The 20,160-nt window shown below is 43.4% G+C and overlaps 1 long non-coding RNA gene across 1 annotated transcript; it reads left to right on the plus strand.

Annotated features, from left to right (window-relative positions):
• Positions 1–3,887: 3,887 nt before the first annotated feature.
• On the plus strand, positions 3,888–19,360 carry LOC145400380 (uncharacterized). The gene is made up of 3 exons (XR_013897431.1): positions 3,888–3,962; positions 4,738–4,878; positions 15,849–19,360. It is a non-coding gene; the product is annotated as an uncharacterized LOC145400380 (long non-coding RNA).
• The last annotated feature ends 800 nt before the right edge of the window (positions 19,361–20,160 follow it).

A 20,160-nucleotide genomic window follows, 5' to 3' on the forward strand; every position in this document is an offset into this window, starting at 1 on the left:
ACTGTCCCGCAAAGTTCCAGGTTCAAAACAAAGGACTTAGGTAAAAGTACAAGTTAAAGTTTAATGCTCAAACTAACAACTAAACATTCAGGACTCATAAGGATAATGTAACGGCAAGTCAGGTTACATATATGGTTAACTGCAATAGCCTCTATTAACACGAAATTAGCAAGAGCAAATTTATCTAAGTCAGCCCTGATAAAAATGAGAAAACCGGATAATGCTCAGTTAAAGCAAGATATAATATTATTACAGATACAAAATATTACTAATACTGGCTGACAGTATGGAACCAATATGAATCATAAAAACTTTACCAGGCTTACGAATTAATGCCTTAGGCTATACAGTACAAGAAAAATAGTAATAACATACTCAAATTATACAGCAGCTAGATGGCTGGAGACTTCCTGAGCACTCACAAAAAATAATAATATACTGTACAGGGGAGGACAGAGATGTGAACAGAATGAGGAGTAGATCTGAGTGGCAATTAATGCAAAGACTGAGCTCATTATAAAGGGGACTGGCAGAGCTTGATTCAACTTGTAAGAAGGACGCGCAAATGAAGGCATAGAGGACGAAGAGTTGACAATCCGGCTCTGAACAACAGAAAGAACGACTTACTCTACTATAAGGGGGAGAAGGGGGGAGTGAGGTGGAACACCAAGCCTGGTCACTATGGAAGCCACGTGGCGAATCGTGAACAAACATGCAGCATACTGTACATTAGGATCATACAAAGGATGATGCAATCATGAACAAAACTGTATCATAAGTTAGAATTATACAAGGGATGATGAAATCATAGGCTATGAAACAATACCAATACATTTTCCTTACAATACAAAGCTGGATTACTTCCCGGTGGATTAATGAGGCTCAAGGTAGATTACAAAATATCATAAAAAGGTAGGCAGCAAAATATCTTAAAACGTAGATTACGAAACCTCTTAAAAGGTAGATTGCAGATTATCTTACAGGTAGATTGCAAAATGTCTTACAGGTAGGTTGCAAAATATCTTAAAAGGTAGCTTGCAAAATATCATAAAAGGTAGCTTGCAAATTATCTTAAAAGGTAGCTTGCAAAATATCTTAAAAGGTAGATTGCAAAATATCTTAAAAGGTAGATTGCAAAATATCTTAGATAGATTGCAAAATATCGTAAAAAGTAGGCAGCAAAATATCTTAAAAGGTAGATTGCAAATTATCTCAGAGTAGATTGCAAAATATGAAATGGAGATTGCAAAATATCTTAAAAGGTAGACTGCAAAATATCTTAAACGGTAGATTGCTAAATATCTTACAGGAAGATTACAAAATATCTTTCCTAAAAACAAGTCCTGAAACTCCACGAATAGTATATATGAAGTCTGTAAATAGGTGGGATAAAATAATCACAGAAGAAACACACTAAATAAAATGTCTTATTATTCTTCGTTGCCAAAGACGTTCGATTTCTGAAGATAAACACTGGTACGGTTTGCATAGATGAATAACATACCTTGGAATGAAGTTGAAGAAGACGAAGATGGCAGTGGCGAAGAAGAAGAGGAAGACGGTGGCGAAGACGACAACGACGACGGCGAAGGAGGAGGAGGAGAAGAAGAGGAAGACGATAACGATGAAGAAAATGAAGAAAGAAGGGAAGAGAAAGTAATTGATGGCTGGCCAGACACAATCACATGCTAACGTATACTGCCTAATTGTCTTTGCCTACCAAGATGTTTGATTAGGAAGAGAGCACTGATACGTTTCTTTTCAACACCTGCGTGATGGAAGTTGTCTTATCTCCCATCTCTCTCTCTCTCTCTCTCTCTCTCTCTCATTGTGTGTGTGCCACGTATACTATCAATGCCTACGTATAAGTTGCCTTCCATCTCTCTCTCTCTCTTTGTATATCCAGTACTATTTTTAACACTCAGGCTCTCATGACAGCTGAATAAAATCGTCTAATGAGAGCTGGAGTAAAAAAAAGAAAACGTATCCATTAGAGGGGTAACTTGCTTATACCCATGAATTCTTTAATTTTTTGGTCCTACTATCTCCAGGCGATTTTATTCAGCTTAGGGGAGGCTTTTCGAGCTGGAGGGGTTACTTGTAGCCTTCATTAACCCCTTGAGTCCTTCTTGAGACGAATAAAATGGAGTGAATAGAATAACATGAAAAATGCGTTCTCTTGTAGTAGCCAAACCTTTCAGCCGGCGGACCTAATGAACTTTATTCTTGCTACGAACAGACGATTTCATTCAGTCTAGGAAGAACCCCTATTAGTTATAGGGTTAGTGAAGGCTGGATCTAAACCCCTCCAGTTTGAAATGGGTGTCCTGAGCTGAAGAAAATCGTCTGGTGATCTGAACTATATTTTTACTCTAACTTGGCCAAGATTTTTCGTCCTTTTGCTGCTTACTTCACGTAGCTCAGTGGCAGAAAAAGACAGTGCCGGCTTTACACTCCCGACCTTGCACTTCTTCGTGACAGGCACCGTATTCTAGTGTTAAATCTTAGAACTCGGCATTCAAGACGGAGAGATGGGAATTTTAGGCAAAGTTAGAGTAAAAGGAGTATAGTTTCCCGTCAAATGATCCCGTTTTCTTTCTCTTTTTTACTCTACGTCCAGACGATTTTATTCAGGTGTGAGGGGGTCGTGGGAGTCACCGGATGGAAAAAGGTTAATGTCACTTCTATAAATTCCTTCACTGTCTTGACGGATTTTTTTCATTTCTTGCTGTCTCCAGACGATTTCTTTCGGCGGATTCTTTATTAGATTACTCAGAGATGGCCTTCACTAATCCCTTTACTAATAGGGTCCACTTCAATCAATAAAATCGTCTTGCAGCATAGGAATAAATCAAGCGCGTCATCGGCTTGAAGTGACCATGTGCAGCCTTGGGGCACATAGGAGTTCCGGACCTCAGAGAACGGGCTGCGAAACCTATGCCGTCACACACACACACACACACAAACACACACGGGAAATCTGGGCTGGAAATGCATGATCCTTTTCCGGGTTTCACAATGCAACCAAAAAAAAAAAAAAAAAAAAAAAATGAAGCGCATTCGTGGTGGCACAGCTTCGTTGCACCATTTGCTAAGCTATTTATTATGCTCATTACACATACGTAGTTGTCATGCGTTATTTATATATTTCTAGTATCGATATAGTTTGCCCTAGTGACCTACTATAGGGTACATGGGTGTCATATGCAAAATAAATCGCTGAGGAAGTCGTGCCACGGACTCTACCGCCTACAGTAAGGATCGTAAGCTATAATAATCGCATGAATTCGAATTAATTAATAGCTTATACGTATGTTCCTTAATGATTATAATTATAGAGCATACGTATATACTCTAATCACCCCGATGACGTCACAGCCATGCTACTTCCACGCGATTTTGTTCAGCTTACGATTGCACCGCCTTAGTGGTATTAATGAAGGTTGTATCATGAAAAACAAACAAAAAGTCATGAGTGTGAAAGGCCAGATTGCTCAAGAATTATCTAGAAAATTGTTAATCAGTCTTATTTTTAACGATACGTACAGTAGAGAGGGTGAAATAGTGTACTAAACGTATGAGGTTGCCTTCTGAGGGTGGTTGCCAGTTATTATTTATCAAGGCCGCACTTTCACGCGCCAGTTTTAACCATTTTCTAGATTTTACAGTAACTAAATAAGAATTTGTTGTTGTAGAGTAAATCGAATCGCCATTACGTCGTTCATGCAAGTATAGATCAAGAAGGAATTGTTTGTTGGACTTGTGTTTTTGCTATGAGACGGAAATTTCACCATCCGACAATTCCCCCAACCTCCCGGCGCGCCCCATACGTATCGCCAAAATTCAAGCTTCCCGATACGTCTCGTCACCGTTGCATTCATTCTTGGTACACACACAGCGAAGTATATAAAGACACTGCACCAAACGCCAGAACAGCAGTGGACAAGATCCTTCTAATATAAGTAAGTGCGAGTTGTTTATGATCGGTTTGGAGAGCAGTGTCATTCTGTAAACACCAAGAATTTGTGTTACTAGTTGATTGTTGTTTCGCGGAACTTCAGTAGTGTTATATGTTGTGCAGGTGACAGTGATGAAGTAGGAAATGTGTCCAACTTAGAGAATATTAAGAAAAACAACAGCAAAACAATAGCCGGTTAAACATAAGTCCCATCCTAAGAGAATATGAAGAAAAAGGCTGGTTAAACATTAGTCCCATCCTGCATTGTGTTTGTCACCCACCCAGCATTTTGTGGTAATGTGCATACTTATAGACGGAGAAAAAAAAAGTGCTAGAAATTTAACTCAGAATCCATTTTTTAATAGGACTGAATTTTAAGTGTATTGGACAGTGCTTTGTCGTAAAAAATAGTTATCAAAACAGGTGTTCCAATATATCACTTCTTTTTCATTTAATTTTGTAAATCGAGGGAAACTGGCAAATCGGACATTTATAAGTAGCAATGGCACTTATAAACATTTTTTTTTTTTTGTATTTTACTGTTAACTTTTTGGTGTAAAGGAACAAGAAAGAACAAAGGTGCCTTAAAATGAGGTCTTTATTAGTTTTCCAGGTGACATTTTTTTCTTATTCTTGACCTAACATTCGTTCATTTCTCCATTATGTATGTGCAGTGAAGTATAAAACTACTAATGTACAGCGATAGTAGGAGTAAAACAGTAGGAAGTGTTGTTAAATGCACATCAATTCCTGGCCTAATGCATTGATCTTTCTTCTAGGTATGTGTAAGTGCACGGGAGAGGGAGAGGGGGAGGAGCCACCCACACCTGGAAGCCCCACTTACTCGACAGCCTTCCCTATGGTCCCCCTGTAACCCCGCCCCTTCCCATGGTCACAACAAAATCGCCTACTTCAGCGTGGTATGTTTTGCGTTTTTCTTGTTATAATTTGGATTCACGTTGTCTTCAGCATATTGCATGCAGTTCTTGTGTATTTGAACACCACATTTATCATTATCTAATTTTGTTTGTAATGTTAATACCCCGTCCGTTGGTGGGAGGAGTTAAGAATATTTTTGTTAGCTGTAAATTTCTGAGTGAAGCGTTCGAAATATTTATTATTTTTTGTAAACTGTTAAAAAGGGAAAGTGATTCAGTATTTTGAGAATGTGTTGCAGCCAGTGATGGTTTTTCATTAAAATCATTTTTTTCCACTACTTTCGTCTTGCTGTTTGTATTGTTGGCTATTCTCTCTCTCTCTCTCTCTCTCTTCCTCAGGCGTCTTCATTTTCTGCCCGTTTTCTCTTCCTTGTCGGCAGTACTATAATATTTTCTACTAGCGTCTACTTTTTGCGTAAATTTTCTTTTCCTGATCTCATTCTTTGCCATTTTTTAGAATACTTATATTCGCCTAGATTATTGTCTTAGTTTCTTTTCTTATTCATCTTCATTCTTAATTTGTCGTATTATCTCTTATTCCTCTTCTTACTCGTTCATTTACGCTTCTGTTCTTTTCAGCTTCATTCGTTCTTTACTTTGCCGCCTTTCAATTTCTCTCTCTCTTTCTCTTTGTTTCCCCTTTTTCTTCTTGCTAACTCTACTACCTCTTCCTGGCATTTTTCTGTTTTGCTTCCTTCCACTTCTTCCTTATTCCTCATCTTCCTCTCCCTTTCCTTGTCACTGAAGGCAAGGAACTGTGGGTATGAGAAGTGAGGCTATCTTCCTTCCTCTCTTCTTCTTCCTCCTCCTCCTCCTCCTCCTCCTCCTCCTCGTCCTCCTGTTATTTATTTATTTGATTATTCATTTTACTTTATTACTTTCACTTTCAGGTTATTCAGGCTGGTAGCGTATAAAGTATTACAGAATGTCACTTTCCCTTTTCAGTCTGACCTATGAAGTTACCATGTCTGTTTTTCCATGCTGCATGATGGACCCTCTCACTTTTTTGTGCAAGTTTTACCTGGAGGGTTTGGAGGCGGGGGGAGCCTTCTTGCTTTACTATCCTTATCCGCCAGCATGTAGATCTTGTAGTCATAGTCGTCTCTGTAATAAGCAGCCTCGAAAGTACCATAAAGGTGTTGCTGTTTGTTTTCCTTTGTTTTCTTCCTCCTCCTCCTCCTCCACCTCCATATTCCCAGTCTTCCTTCTCTTCCCCAGTCTCTTTTGCTCAACGTCCCTCTCCTTACTTTTCATCTCATTACCTTACAGTTATTCTCTTCCACCTTTCACCCGCTATCCGTTTCCTCCCTTCCTCCTTTCTTTACTCTCCCTTTTGAGTCCATCGCTCCCATTCTTGTCCTTGAGCCCCCTTTTTCGCCCTCCTCTATTTCCTTACTCCTCCCTTTCCCTTCCCTTCTCCTTTGTCCCTATACTGTCATTCCCTCCCCTTTCCCTCCCACGGCTTTCCTCTTATCTCCCCCTTCCCTCCCACCCCTTTCCATTCCCAAGTGTTTTCCCTCATATCTCTCTCTTCCTTCTCTCTCTCTCTCTCTCTCTCTCTCTCTCTCTCTCTCTCAATTAAATTCCTTCCCATCACTCCTTCCCTCAACTATTTTCCCTTCACCTCTTACTCCCCTTCCCTCCCCCACTCCTTCCCTTTCCCTCCTCCTTCCCCTCTCCTTTCTTCCCCTCCCCTCCTCCTTCCCCTCCCCTTTCTTCCCCCTCTCCCCCTTGATGTAGGTGGTGGTGTGGCAATGACGAGTGGGCGCCAGGCTTAGGCAGATGTCCGATTCAATACCTTCCATCTCACACTTACAGCCTTCCTACCCTTTCAGCCCTCCCCTTCATTATTCCATCCTCCTTTCCTTCCTTCCTTACAGCCCTCCTACCCTTTCAGCCTTCCCTTTCCTTATTCCATCCTCCTTTCCTTCCTGCCTTACAGCCCTCCTACCCTTTCAGCCTTCCCTTTCCTTATTCTATCCTTCATTCCTTCCTTCCTTACAGCCTTCCTACCGTTTCAGCCTTTCCCTTCCTTATTCCATCCTCCTTTCCTTCCTTCCTTCTTCCCTTCCTTCCTTCCTTCTTCCAGCTCATAATCTTACCCTTTCACTGTCCTTCCTTCTTGCATTTTCCCTCCTTTCCTTCCTTCCTACTTTCCTTCCGTTCTTCCTTCTTCCTTTCCTTCCTTCCCCCTTCCATTTCATATCTTTCCTTCCATCCTACTTCCACCCCGCCTAGTCCTTCTGTCCTTCCTCGCTTCTCCCACCTTACTCATCCTCCTCCTCCTCCTGTCTCCTCTCATTTTTTTCTTTTCCTCTTCGTATTTCCTCTCTCCTCACCCTCTTTATTGCATCCCCATACTCTTTTTTTCTTCTCTTCTACTTACACTCATATTTCTCTCCATTTTTATCATTCGTTTCGTGTCTTCTTTCCTGTTATGTTTCCCTTTTTCTCCCTCTGTCTTCTCTTTCGCTATATCATTTTCTTCATCTATCTTCATCTTTTCCTGGTTTCGTCGTCTTCCTCCTCCTCCTTCTTATTCTCTGTGCTCATGTTTGTTTTCTTCTTGTCTCCCATAATTTTCTTCCTTCTCCATCACTATCCTCTGTGTCCTTTCACTATGGTATTCGTTATTTTCTCACCATCCTTGTTTCTTCTCCTCTTCCTCCTCCATTTCACATCTTTCTCTCCTCCCCACCTTTCCTCCTCCATCTCTTCTTCTCTTTCCTCCATTTCCCCCCCTGTCTCCCGTCTCCCTCCTTTATTACTGTGGCTCTCTTTACTGCGTCTTTTATTATTTAGAGGCCTTTTTCTTGCAGGCCTTGATTGCTGTGTATGTTGGTGCTATATCCTCTGGTTTATCTTCATTCCCTACCCTCCCACTCGCTCTCTTTTTCTGTCTTTATCCGTCTCTCTCTCTCTCTCTCTCTCTCTCTTTCACATGCTTTTCATCCCTTTCTGTCTTCTCTGGCCTCTTCCTTTTCTCTAACATCTCCCCAATCACCCCTTTTTTCCCCTTCTTTCTTTTTTCCACCTCTCTTTTCGTCTTGTACTCTTCACACATCGCTATAATCACCTTTCAGACCTCCTCTATCTTTTCAACTTCCACTCTTACTCCTCACTCTTCATCTTTCCCTTCATCACTCCTCAGTAACCCATTTTCTCCTCTCATTCGCCGTTTTTCGTCATCTTTCGTACGGCTGCGTCTGATTATCGTACTCTTGTTTATGTTTATGACTCCGTTTTCTCTACATGTACGCGTTTTCTTTACTGTTGGCTTTGTTGCCTGAAATGTATATATAGTTTTGTGCGTTGGGATTATACGCCAAATTATTATGGCATCTTGGTTCAGTCTCTCTCTCTCTCTCTCTCTCTCTCTCTCTCTCTCTCTCTCTCTCTCTCTCCATGGCTGAATAGAAGCGCCTGTCGGAAACAAGAATATAGATGAAAAAGACACCATCATGAAAACATAAGTATCCCTTTCAGTCTAGTAAGGGATCTTTTTCTATAGATTTATTTTTTGCTTATATTCTTGCTCCCTCCAGACGATTTTATGCAGCTCTGAAAATGTCTCGTACTGAAGGGGTTATGGAAAGCTGAATCTACCCCCCCCCACCTCAGTTTGGAAAGTGTAATATATTCCTAAGGTAGATTAGAAGTGAAAATGCGTCGTTGAAGTGAAGCGGTTAACCATATTCTTTCGTAGGAATTAGGGCTGAAGTTTAGCACGCCTCTTGTAACTATCACCCCTCCCCCCCACCAACCCCCCCAGCAAGATCCCTCCACCCCTCACCCTCCATTTCATACCTCTGTCTCATGTACTTCTCCCTTCCCCTCCCCTCCTTCACCCCCGTTTCCCCCTCTCTCTTATCTTTCTGTCCCCCTTCCCTCCCCACCCCCACCCCTATCCCCCCATCTCATACTACTGTGTTGCCTACGTCCCCCTCCCCCTCCCTCACACTCAGCTCCCCCTCTCTCGTATCTTTCTGTCCTCCTTTCCTCCCCACATTAGCCCCCCACCCCCATCCCCCACCTCATACCGCTGTCTCACGTACGCTCCCCGGCTCCCTCCCCCACCCCCACAGCCCCCACCTCTCCTCGTATCTCTTCGCTTAGCCTGGTAGTAGTGGTGAAGTTGTGGTTGGGATGGTAGCAGTAATGGAGATGAGAGATGGTAGGAACTGAAATGGAGATGGTATTAGTGGTGGGGATAATGGTAGGAGGAAGGTGGAGATGGTAGGAACAGAAGAGGCAATGGTGGCAGTGGTGGAGATGGCAGGAACAGAGATGGAGATGGAATTAATGGTGGGGATGATGGTAGGAGGAAGGTGGAGATGGTAGGAACAGAAGAGGAAATGGTAGTGGTGATTTAGATGGTAGGAACAGGAAAGGAAGTGGTAGTAATGATGGAGCTGGCAGGAAGAGGTGGAGATGAGAGTAGAATCAGTGATGGGGATGGCAAGAGTGGTGGAGATCAGTAGTGGAGATTTAGTGATGTATGGTGGATGTGGGGGTGGTGGTGGAGATGGTAGTGGTGACGGTGGTAGGAACAGTGGTATTAGTATTGGTAGCTATGGTGGCTGTGGTGAAGTGGTAGATGATGCAGTGGTGGAGATGGTAGTGGTGACTGTGGTAGGAACATTGATAGTAGTATTGGTAGTTTTGGTAGCAGTGATGAAAGGAGTAGGTAATGTGGTGGTTGAAACAGCAGCCGCAAAAATTATAAAAAAAAAAAAAACAGCAAAAATGGCTAGAAGAGTAAGAGCGACAGCAGCAGCAATAGCAGGACCAGAAGAAGAATATCGAGTTATAAGAGTAGTAGGAAGAGCGGGAGCAGGAAGAGAAGCAGAAAGAGCAGGGAAAGAGAGACAGGAGAAGCAGGTAGAAAGTGAGGTGAAACGCATCAAGAGAAGGATAAGTAGAAGGAGTAAAAAGAACAGTAAGAAAAGCAGAAACGAGAAGAGATAGAAAGAGGTGGAGGAAAGACTTTAGGAGCAGTAGGGAAAGGAGGAGGAGCGGTGGTGGCGGTGAAGGAGTAGGAGTTATACGAGGAGGAGCAGCAGTATAAGCACGAAGATTGGAGAAGTAGATAGCACAAGAAACGAAACAAAAGGAAAAGGAACAGAAACAGGAGCAGCAGTAACAGTGGTGGAGCAGGAGGAGGCGAAACACAGAGAAGCAATAGGAAAAATAAGAAACAGGAAGAATAGTAGGAAAAAGCAGAAACCCGAAGAAGAGGAAGAATAACAGAGAACAATAGTAGCAGAGGAACAGGAGAAAAACAAGGCGCCCTAGGAAAAGAAACAAAAATGGAAGCAGAGAGAACAGCAGTAGAAACAAGAAAAGTAGAAGGAAAAGCAGGAAGAGAAACAGAAGGAACGGGAAGAGAAACAAGAGGGATCAGTAGCAGTCGCAGGGGATTAGGAGCAGAAGGAAAAAAACGAGGGAGAAATAGGAAACAGGAAGCGAAACAAAAGGAACAGGAGGATAAAGAGAGAGAACAAGAAGTGAAACTGAGGAAGCAGTGTTGGCCGTGGAGGAGCAGGAGCAGCAGGAGGAGGCGGAGGAGGAGGAGGCAGCGTGGCAGTGGCAGCGGCGGGAGTTGATGGACGGACGGCCGTAGAGATGACAAGTGGGCCGCCGGCTTAGGGAAATGGCCCGGGCGAGACCATCTGTCTTCTTTATGACACCCATCTTCATTTTCATATCTCATATTTGCATTTTCACGTCTCCTGCGTACATCACGGTCGTTTATAGCTAATTAGGTCGTTATTTCCCCCCATCCCGTAGGAGAGACGTCGGCGCACATGTCATGGCGGCGGGGAGGGTGTGTGTGTGTGTGTGGTGGGGGGAGGTGTTTGAGGAGGGTGCTGGAAGGAGGCTGCGTGCTGGAAGGAGAGTGCTGATAGAGGGAGGGCAAGAGGAGAGTGCTGGAAGGAGACTGCGTGCTCGAAGGAGGCTACGTGCTGGAAGGAGAGTGCTGATAGAGGGAGGGCAGGAGGAGAGTGCTGGAAGGAGGCTGAATGCTGGTGGAGGATGTTGCAAGGAGAATGCTGATAGGAAAGCGCCTGAGGAGTGTGCTGGGAAGAAGATGCTGAAGGGACGGTGTTTATGAAGAGTGCTAGAAGGAGGACGGTTCTAGTTAAGACGGTGCTAAATGAGGGTGCTGGAAGAGGCCGTTTGAGGAGGATATTACAGGGAGAGTGCTGGGTGGAAGATGTTTTAAGAGGATGCCGACAGAAGTGAGTATGAGGAGGTGCTAAAAAGGTGCTAGGAGAAGAGTTTTGAGGGTAGTACTGGATGGAAGGTGGGTGCTGGAAGGAGAGTGTTTGAGATGAGTGCTGGGAAGGAGGGGGGTGCTGGAAGGTTGATGCTGGAAAGATGCTTAGCGCTGGAAGGAGGAGGGTGGGCGGTGGAAGGAGACTGAGCGGTGCTGTTAATGTTGCAGCTGCTGTGGCTCTTCCGGCCCCTGGTGCTCCCCGTGTGTGGTTGTGGCTTTAATGAAGTTCCCCCTCAAGAACCCCCACCCACTGTTCCCCCTTCCTCCCCCTCTCTGTTACCTCAAACCCCTCCCTTTCTACTACCCTAAACCCCACGCTCACTACTACCCTGTCACTCTTTTCTATCCCTCACCCCTTTCATTTATCTTCCCTTCCCCTCTTATACACATGTTTTTCCCGTCTCTTTCTCTTCTATCCCACCCATTCCACCCTTCTGCCTCTCCCCTTCTTTCTAGTTCCCCTCTTCCCTTACCCAACCCCTCTGCTATTTCTTTCTCCACTTTCATCTGCCCCTCCATCCCCTATTCTGCCTCAGCTTCTATCCTTTTCTCTTGTACCCTCCTCACTCGTGCCTTCTACCTTTCCCGTCTTTTCATGTGCCTCCCCTCTCCCATTTTTTTTTAGATCTAGGGGTGCCTTGGTATACTAGTAGAATGTTTACCTTCTTAATTATTGTCCCAGTTTTTTTTATTCACCTACCTCCGATTTTCTTTTTTAATGTTCTTATATTTTCTTTGCTGTTTCCTCAGGTTCAGTGTCTTTCTTACACCTGATATGGGGCAGTACTGTCTAGATAATTATTTTTTCTGACACCTGTTTTTTTCTTCGTTCTCGTGTCCTTAACCTTTTTGGTCAATACAATTCATCACTTTCTAGACTTATTTCTGCTGCTTCATTTACTTTTTTTTATTTTTATGTCGTTCTTTGGCGCTTGCATTTTTTTGTTTAGATAATTGTTTGTTTTCCTGGCTATGAAATAAGCTACGCCATTGCTGTCTTCTTTCCTCTCCCCCTCTCTCTCTTTCATTCCTCCTTTTCATCCATTGACCTCTTCATTCTCTCCCCCTCCTTCTTCATTCCCTCACAGATCCCCACATTTCGTTTCCCCACCTCTCACCCTTCTCTTTTCCTCCCATCTTTTCACGTCCCCTCCCTCTCCCACTTCCCCTTCTTCTCTCACTGCCATTCCACTCTCTCTCCCTCTCCTCTCCCCTCTTCCGCCCCTTCCCTCTCAATCTTGTGACTTTTGGCTTTCTTCTCCCGAACCCTTGCTCTGTCCCCTCCCCCTCTCCCCACCATCATGTTTCTCCCCCTCCTCTCTCTCCTCCCTTCATCTCCCTCTCCTCCTTCCCCCACGCTCTTCCTTCCCCCACGCTCCTCCTTCCCCCACGCTCCTCCTCCCCCTCCCCCACACACCTCCTCCCCTTTCCCCACACTCCTTCTCCCCCACTCCTCTCTACTACCCCTTATCCTCCCTCTTCCCCTCTATTTGCAACTTTTACCCCTTCTTTCCCCTCTCCCCAGCCAGTCGTTCCCCCTCAGTAACTTTGCCCCGTCTCTTGTACGGCATCCTTGGTCGAGTATAATAAAGAGAGTGTGACACATCTGAGGTAATGAGTCTCGTTAGTAGGTAATGGCTGGAGAGAGAGAGAGAGAGAGAGAGAGAGAGAGAGAGAGAGAGAGAAAGATACATTGATACATAGATAGATAAATATAGATAGATAGATAGGGAGAGAAAGAGAGATAGAGAGAGAGAGAGAGAAAGAAAGATGGCACAAAGAGAAAGATACAGTATATTGAGATACATCGATAAATATAGATAAATTAGACAGATAGGTAGGTAGGTAGGTAGAGAGAGAGAGAGAATGGGAAAATCTCTTGGGATGGAGGAGGTGAGGGAGAAGCTAAGGGGAAATTGAAGGGGAGAAGAGGAAAGGGGGAGGGAGGAAGGGAGGAAGAAGAGAGAGAGGAGGAGGGACAGAGGAGGAAGAGGGTGTGTAAGTCTCTAGGGATGGAGGAAAGAAGGGATGAAAAGATGAAGAAAGAATGGAGGTGATACGAGGGGAAAAAAGGAAAGAGAGAGAGAGAGAGAGTATGGGAGAAATTGGGAGAGACAGGGAGATTATGGGAGTCCAAGGAAGAATGGGAGAGTGGTCAAGAGTAAATGATGGAGATAAATGAGAGAGAGAGAGAGAGAGAGAGAGATTCCTTTACCTCTTCAGTACAGTGACCTCCTTGAATTTCTTTTGAGTATTTTTATTTTATTTTTCATTTTAATTGTTCTACCATCAAGCAACTTTATTAAACTTAGGCTCGATCCCTAGCAGCAAAGGGGTTCGCTAATCATCCCTCAGCTAAATTAAATCGTCTTGTTCAGGTTTTTTATCGCTACCTCCAGACGATTATATTCAGCATGGGTTAGACGATTTTTACCCCACTGAATGCTACAGGAAATAAATTGCTTGGTGAAAGGATTGTTGAAGTTTACATTGTAGTTAATTTTCGAAGTCTGGAAAATCGTCTGTAAGTAGGAAGGGTAAAATTGATCTGGTTTGAAAGGGTTGAGGTGCGAGGGAGAGAGGAAGGGGAGAGGAGAGAGAGGGGGGAGAAGAGGAAGAGGCAGGGGGAGAGTTGCGCCGGCTGCTACTCCACTAAGATCTGTCACCCCCTTAATGATAACGAGGGCTCTGCAAAAACACCCTCTCCCCCCTCCCTCTCCCCCAATCTTACCACCCCCACCTTATTTCTGTCTCTGTCTCTCCCTCCTCAAACTGCTCCCCACTCCTCTCTCTCCCTCTCCTCTCTCTCCCCACTTCCCTTTCTTCTTCTTCTCTGTCTGTCTTTGCATCCTCTTTCCATGACCTCCCTCCCTCCCTTCCCCCTTGTTTCACCCGCTCTGAATATCCTCCTGCCTTCTTTCTTCTCTTTGACCCCAGCCTCCCCTTTTCCCCATGCACTTTCTCTGTCCTCTTGCCTTCCGTTTTGCCTTAGTCTGCCTACCCCATTCTCTGTCTTCTGTCGCTACCCCTTCTTTTTGTCATTTCTATCGCGCCACCCTTTCTCTTTTTTTTCTTTCACCTCCCCTTCTATCCCTACCATCTATCCTTTCTATCAGTCCCATCCCTCGCCCATTCAACCCCTATCCTTTCCCCTTAACCCCCCCTCAGCCCCACTTCCTTAGTTCCCCCTCCTTCCCAGTCTCAGTTCCCCTCTGTTTCCACCTTAACCCTCTCCCCTTTCACCTTAACCCCTATCTAGTTCTCTCTCTATCCCCTTTTCCTCTACACACTTCTATCGTCCCCTCTCCCTCCTCCCCTTCCACCATCCCTCTCCACTTCAGCCCCCTTCCTCTTCCTCCTCAGTCTTCTTCCCTTCCCCCTCAGTCCCCTTCCTTTCCCCCTCGCTGCCCCCCCTTCCCTTCCCCCTCACTGCCCCCCTTCCCTTCCATCGCACCCCAAGCTCGCAGACGCCATTCCACGCCGTACCAAGCGACGGACCCCCCAAAATTATGCCGTGGTGTGGAGATGTGTGGTGGAGAGGCGGGTCGAGGAAGCACGCACGCACGCACGCACGCACACGCACACACACACACACACACACACACACACACACACACACACACACACACACACACACACACACACACACACACACACACACACACACACACACACACACACTCCATTCCACCACGAGGGCTCCTTTAATTGAGTCACCCCCCTCAGTGCCTTCTTTCTCAAATGCTTTAACTCCCTCAGAGGACGTCGTTTGCTGTTTCATTCTTGCTATCTCCTGACGATTTTGCTCAGCGTAGAGGCTTTCGTATGTAGGTGGGTCAGATGTAGCTTTCACTTCATCCCCCAGCCTAAAATGTCAACCTGAAGATGACTGAAATCGTCTGAAGGTAGCAGGAAGAAAATAGGAAATCCGTCCCTTTATTGAAATGGCCTGGTTTCTTCTCACAGGCTTGAGTGTTGAAGGAGTATTTTTTTTTCCCATAGGTTTCTGACTCATGGACGATGGGAAACTATTGCTTAAATGAACAAATTCGTAGTTGATAGCAAATATTAAATGGCTGAGACTTTTGACGCCCGAAAGGGTTATTGGAGATGGTTCTTAACCCTTCAAGGACAGGAAACCACTCAAGCCGAATTAAATCATCTGTCGGCGGCAAGAATATAAAATAACTAAGATTCCTCACCTCCTGAAGAGTACTTGAGAAGCCACTTGAGACATTTCTTCACCCTTAGAGAAAATGTAGGGCCAATTTCAGGCTGAATTAGATCGTGCACCATTAACAAGAGTAGAAAAAATCTCCAGCTTAATAAAATCCCAGCCCAGTAACAAGAATAAAAGAGCGAAGGATCTGTCGTGTCCTGAAAGGGTTATTGGAGACGGTTCCTAACCCTTGAAGGACGCAAGGTCAATCTCAAGCTGAATATAGTATCATACCACGAACAGGAATGATATAATTAAGCTTTCCTAGGCCCCGTAAATGATTAGGGCATTTGTGTTCCTATCAAGCAATCACCCTGGAGGAAGCCAAGAGTAAGTCCCAATTCTTCATTTGTTGGATTCTGAAAAAATACTAAAAAACCTTGCGATACTCACAGAAGCCTGCCTTGATACCACTCCATTGTGTATCTAACATTTTCTCACTTGTAACGGAAGATGGTGGTGATGGGTGTTGATGATGATGATGATGGGTGAAAGAGGGGCTTCTTCGAGGAGCGCTATGTCCCCTCCCACCCCCCCGACGTCCCCCTTTACCCGCGAAGAGAGACTGCTGGTGATGGTGGAAGCAGTTCTTCGTCTGGGGCAGCAGCGCCTCCTTCAGCCCAATAGGAAACCAGCAAAATTCATCTCGCAGTAGCCAAGAATTATTTAGCTATTGTATCATCTGCCGTCAAGCTCTGAAAGGATTCACCTCACAAAAACTAAAAATTATTGGTGAGCGCTAGTGGTCGGTGGTGGCGCCTATCATCCACTCACTTGATGTAGTGCTACTTTCAGATAACCCTACACTGAGTGACAATCCAAATGGTTTCTTATAGTCCAGGAAACCATTTGGTTCGCTGGGTGGTAACCATATATCCAGTTGGGCTCCTGGTAATCTAGTTGGTTAAGACGCTCCACCCGAATGTGGTCCATTTGAGGGATGGTTGGGATTTAATGCACAAAAAATTCCACCCAGGGACGAGCGACTGGCCATCCATCTTAAATATCAGGACGGCAACCTAGTCCCGGACCCCTACGCTCCATATTGAGCCATAAAAAAATTGGATGACAGTTCTTTCAAGATTTCAAAGGTCCATCATGAATCCTGCATGAAGAAACTCTGAATTAAAAGTGACTGGAATTATCAGAAGTAATGGGACGTAGAAATAATTATAGAAATATTAATGTTTTGCAGTCTAAAAATTTCACAGGCCCCATGATGAATACAGAAGAAATTGTACAGTGAAATTCTAAAAGTTACTTGGATATAGTTAGCAGGTGTACGGTGTTTTAAATGAGTTTAGGGCAGTACACTTTGTTGATAACTTTTCGTGGTTAAGAGTATTTGGGTATTAAGGTTAAATAAGATAGAAATCAGTTCAGAATAGTGTTCTTCGGTAGTCTGGTAATTATTTAGAACCGTGCTTGCCTTCTCCTTTGCGTGAGCTGAGAGGTAGGTAGATAGGCAGGTAGGAAGGTAGGTGATTATGTGAAGTAACTTATTCGATTTCATGTCAGCTGCTATTTCAGGATATTGTTTCTTGCTTATAACTTAGGGCCTGCTTGATCTCTTCCTCCTGTGAGCAGAGAGGAGGGGGGAGGGACAAGCAGGGAGGTAGGTAAATAAGTAAGCAGGTGGAATAACTTAGAAATCAGTAGAGGATAATGTCTTCTGGAAGATTAGGATAACGCCTGTTAACTGTTTAGAATAACTTTTGGTGATAACTTAGGGCTCTGCTTGCTCTCCTCCTCCCGTGACCAGAGACAGGGAGGAGGGACGAGCAGGGAAGTTAAGTAGGTAGGTGAGTAGGCAGCTGCAGTGTAAGTGACGAGGGTAAGCAGTTTATCTCTAGCTACACTGTCGGTCCAGGTCTGTGTTGGCTGTTTGGAATGCCTTTACACTTCCCTCACACTTCTCTGCGACACATACTTCACTTTAATACACTTCTGCTTCACTTCCCTTAGAAACATAGCTTTAAACTTATATTTATTCACATCCTTTGATTTTTGGAGTAATTCTTTGATATATGTTCTTCACACTTCGTTTTTTCAGTTCATATTTATTATCTTTGAAGACGGATCCCCTATAATTCCCTTTAGTTTGATCCTTACGTGCTCTCTTTATTCTTGTGATTAAATTTAAAGGAATCACGGTTATCCATTTACAAGCACCTGTTCGTGATAATGAGTCTTTCCTTGATGTGAACAGGTGAGGTTACGATTGGACAGACCCTTTTTATTTTATTGTTCTTGGGGATGATAGAATATTTACCGATTTTTTTTTTTTACAAGTTTTGCATCTCAGTGTATGAAAATTTATTGGTAAAATCTTCTTTGCCCCATTTCAACGTATTTGTGTTTAATTATCTGTTAGTTTTCTTTAATGTGTTTTGTTTTGCACAACATAAGTCGCTGTATTGCCGTGAGTGCTGGTTACTCCACACCTCCACACTTACACCCCACACCATCACACATTATACTAAGAGGGGTGAGAGTTACTTACTCCACACCTCCTGACATACACTCCACACCTGCACTAAACACCACACTTACACTACAGATGGAGGGGTGAGAGTTGTTTACTCCACACCTCCTGACTTACATTCCACACCTGCACTACACACCACACACCACAGATGGAGGGGTGAGAGTTGCTTACTCCACACCTCCTGACATACACTCCACATCACTACACACCACACTTACACTACAGATGGAGAGGTGAGAGTTGCTTACTCCACACCTACTGACATAACACTCCAGACCCTACACTTCACACTTACACTACAGATGGAGGGGTGAGAGTTGTTTACTCCACACCTCCTCACTTACATTCCACACCTGCACTACACTCCACACTTACATTACAGATGGAGGGGTGAGAGTTGTTTACTCCACACCTGCTGACTTACACTCCACACCTGCACTACACTCCACACTTACACTACAGATGGAGGGGTGAGAGTTGTTTACTCCACACCTCCTGACATACACTCCACACCTCCAAACTCACATCACATTAAAAGGGGCGAGGGTTACCGGTACTCCACACCTTTCCTGTTCCTTATATTCTATCCATATATGTTGCTTATATATTTTTATTTACTCTCCTCTGTCACTACGTATTTCCCCTGCGTTAACCTACCTTTTTAGGCAGCACTGAGCATCTCCTTCAGGTAAATATAATGAAAAGTTTTTACTTCGCCTATCCTCAGTACACCTTTCCACACTTCATCTTATTACTTCACATGTCCCCACTACGCACTTTCACTCTCTTCATCCTGTTACTCCACATATCCACACTACACGCTTCCATTCTCATCGCCCTATCTCCCTGTCATTCCACACTTCTCTTCTACATCCACACCTCCTTTAGGTGGAAGAGGTGAGAGTTTGTTACTCCACTTCGCATTTTCCTCCACTCTCCCAAATTCCTACAGCGCACACACAGGCTTGTAGCTGTAGTTTTAGCTCTAGTTAAAGCTTGGGATAGATTACGAAAGTTTTGGATGAGGCAGTTCAGTAATAATGCCATAGGAAATAGCATACAGGTTAGTTGTTAGCTGATGATAAATTAAAGAAACACGGAACTGGATATTTCAAGTTCAGTGCCTAAAGGAAATAAATTATAGACTTGGATTATATGTTCATAGGCTTGTGATAGATGAACAGATTAAAGGAGTTGATTTTGAGCAATAATTCAAAAAATAATTATTTCTGTGCCAATTTTATCAGAATTTCTTCATGTTGGATTCGTTAAAGAGATATAATTGTACCTTTTTCACTCAGGATCTGATTTGGAGATGCTACAAATAATTCTGAAGAAAAGAAGTTGTTTGTTAAAGTTTTCAGTTCGTTGGAATCATATAAAATAGAAAGAATTGTACCATTTCCTCATTTATTGAAAGATCGGATTATACCAGAATTATTGATGTTAACTAATCTGACCAAAATAAAGTTACTGTGAAGATGATGGTGCTCTTTTTTCCCCCTAATATTTTGGGGATACCATATAACGACCCTCTTCTGTGTGTGTGTGTGTGTGTGTGTTACGGTATCAGTAGCACATCATACTGGTTGTAAGCATAATATAGCAGTTTTAGAACCAAATAAGAGTCTGGCAGTAACATAAATAGAAAGCATTAAAAAAACATTACTTAAAGGTTTTTGGAAATTATATGGGACAAATTTGGGTAATATCTCTTCGAAGTAACAGCTGTTTTGATAAGTCTTCTACGTACTGAAAGGGTTTAAGTGAGGGTTGTCAGAAGATGCATTGGTGTCTTCTTAAATCACGTCTTTATTTACCTTTTCTTAAGAGGGAAAGGGTGAGCTTTTGTCTAGAACTTGTTGACCTTTAGCGGCTTTGAATTGGCAAGTTTTAGTAAGGTGGTTTGTGCTTCTCGGTGATTCAGATCTGTGTCTTAGTTTGGTTTCTATCTGGCAGTAAAAAATTCTGTGTGCTGTGTTGTCTCTGTAAATTTTATCTCACGTGTAAAACTGACATTCACTTCATTGTAGTATTGGTTTTACTTCATTGATATCTTCTTTGTAATTAAAATGATATGTGTTTGTAGAATTTGTGTGTACTCTACTGTGCCCTATTTATACTTCAATTTAGAACTTATATACTACAAATTGCCTGCATCTTTACTGTATTGTTAGTGTCTGTTTCACTGTAACTAATACTATGTCACTGTAAACCTGGTAAGTACTTTTCTATGGAATTGATATGTCCTCTATATATGTAGTATCTATGCCCCTG

Source organism: Coenobita brevimanus, chromosome 52, assembly GCF_032717465.1.
Source record: "Coenobita brevimanus isolate Jiangsu-jjx chromosome 52, ASM3271746v2, whole genome shotgun sequence".
Classification (NCBI taxonomy): domain Eukaryota; kingdom Metazoa; phylum Arthropoda; class Malacostraca; order Decapoda; family Coenobitidae; genus Coenobita; species Coenobita brevimanus.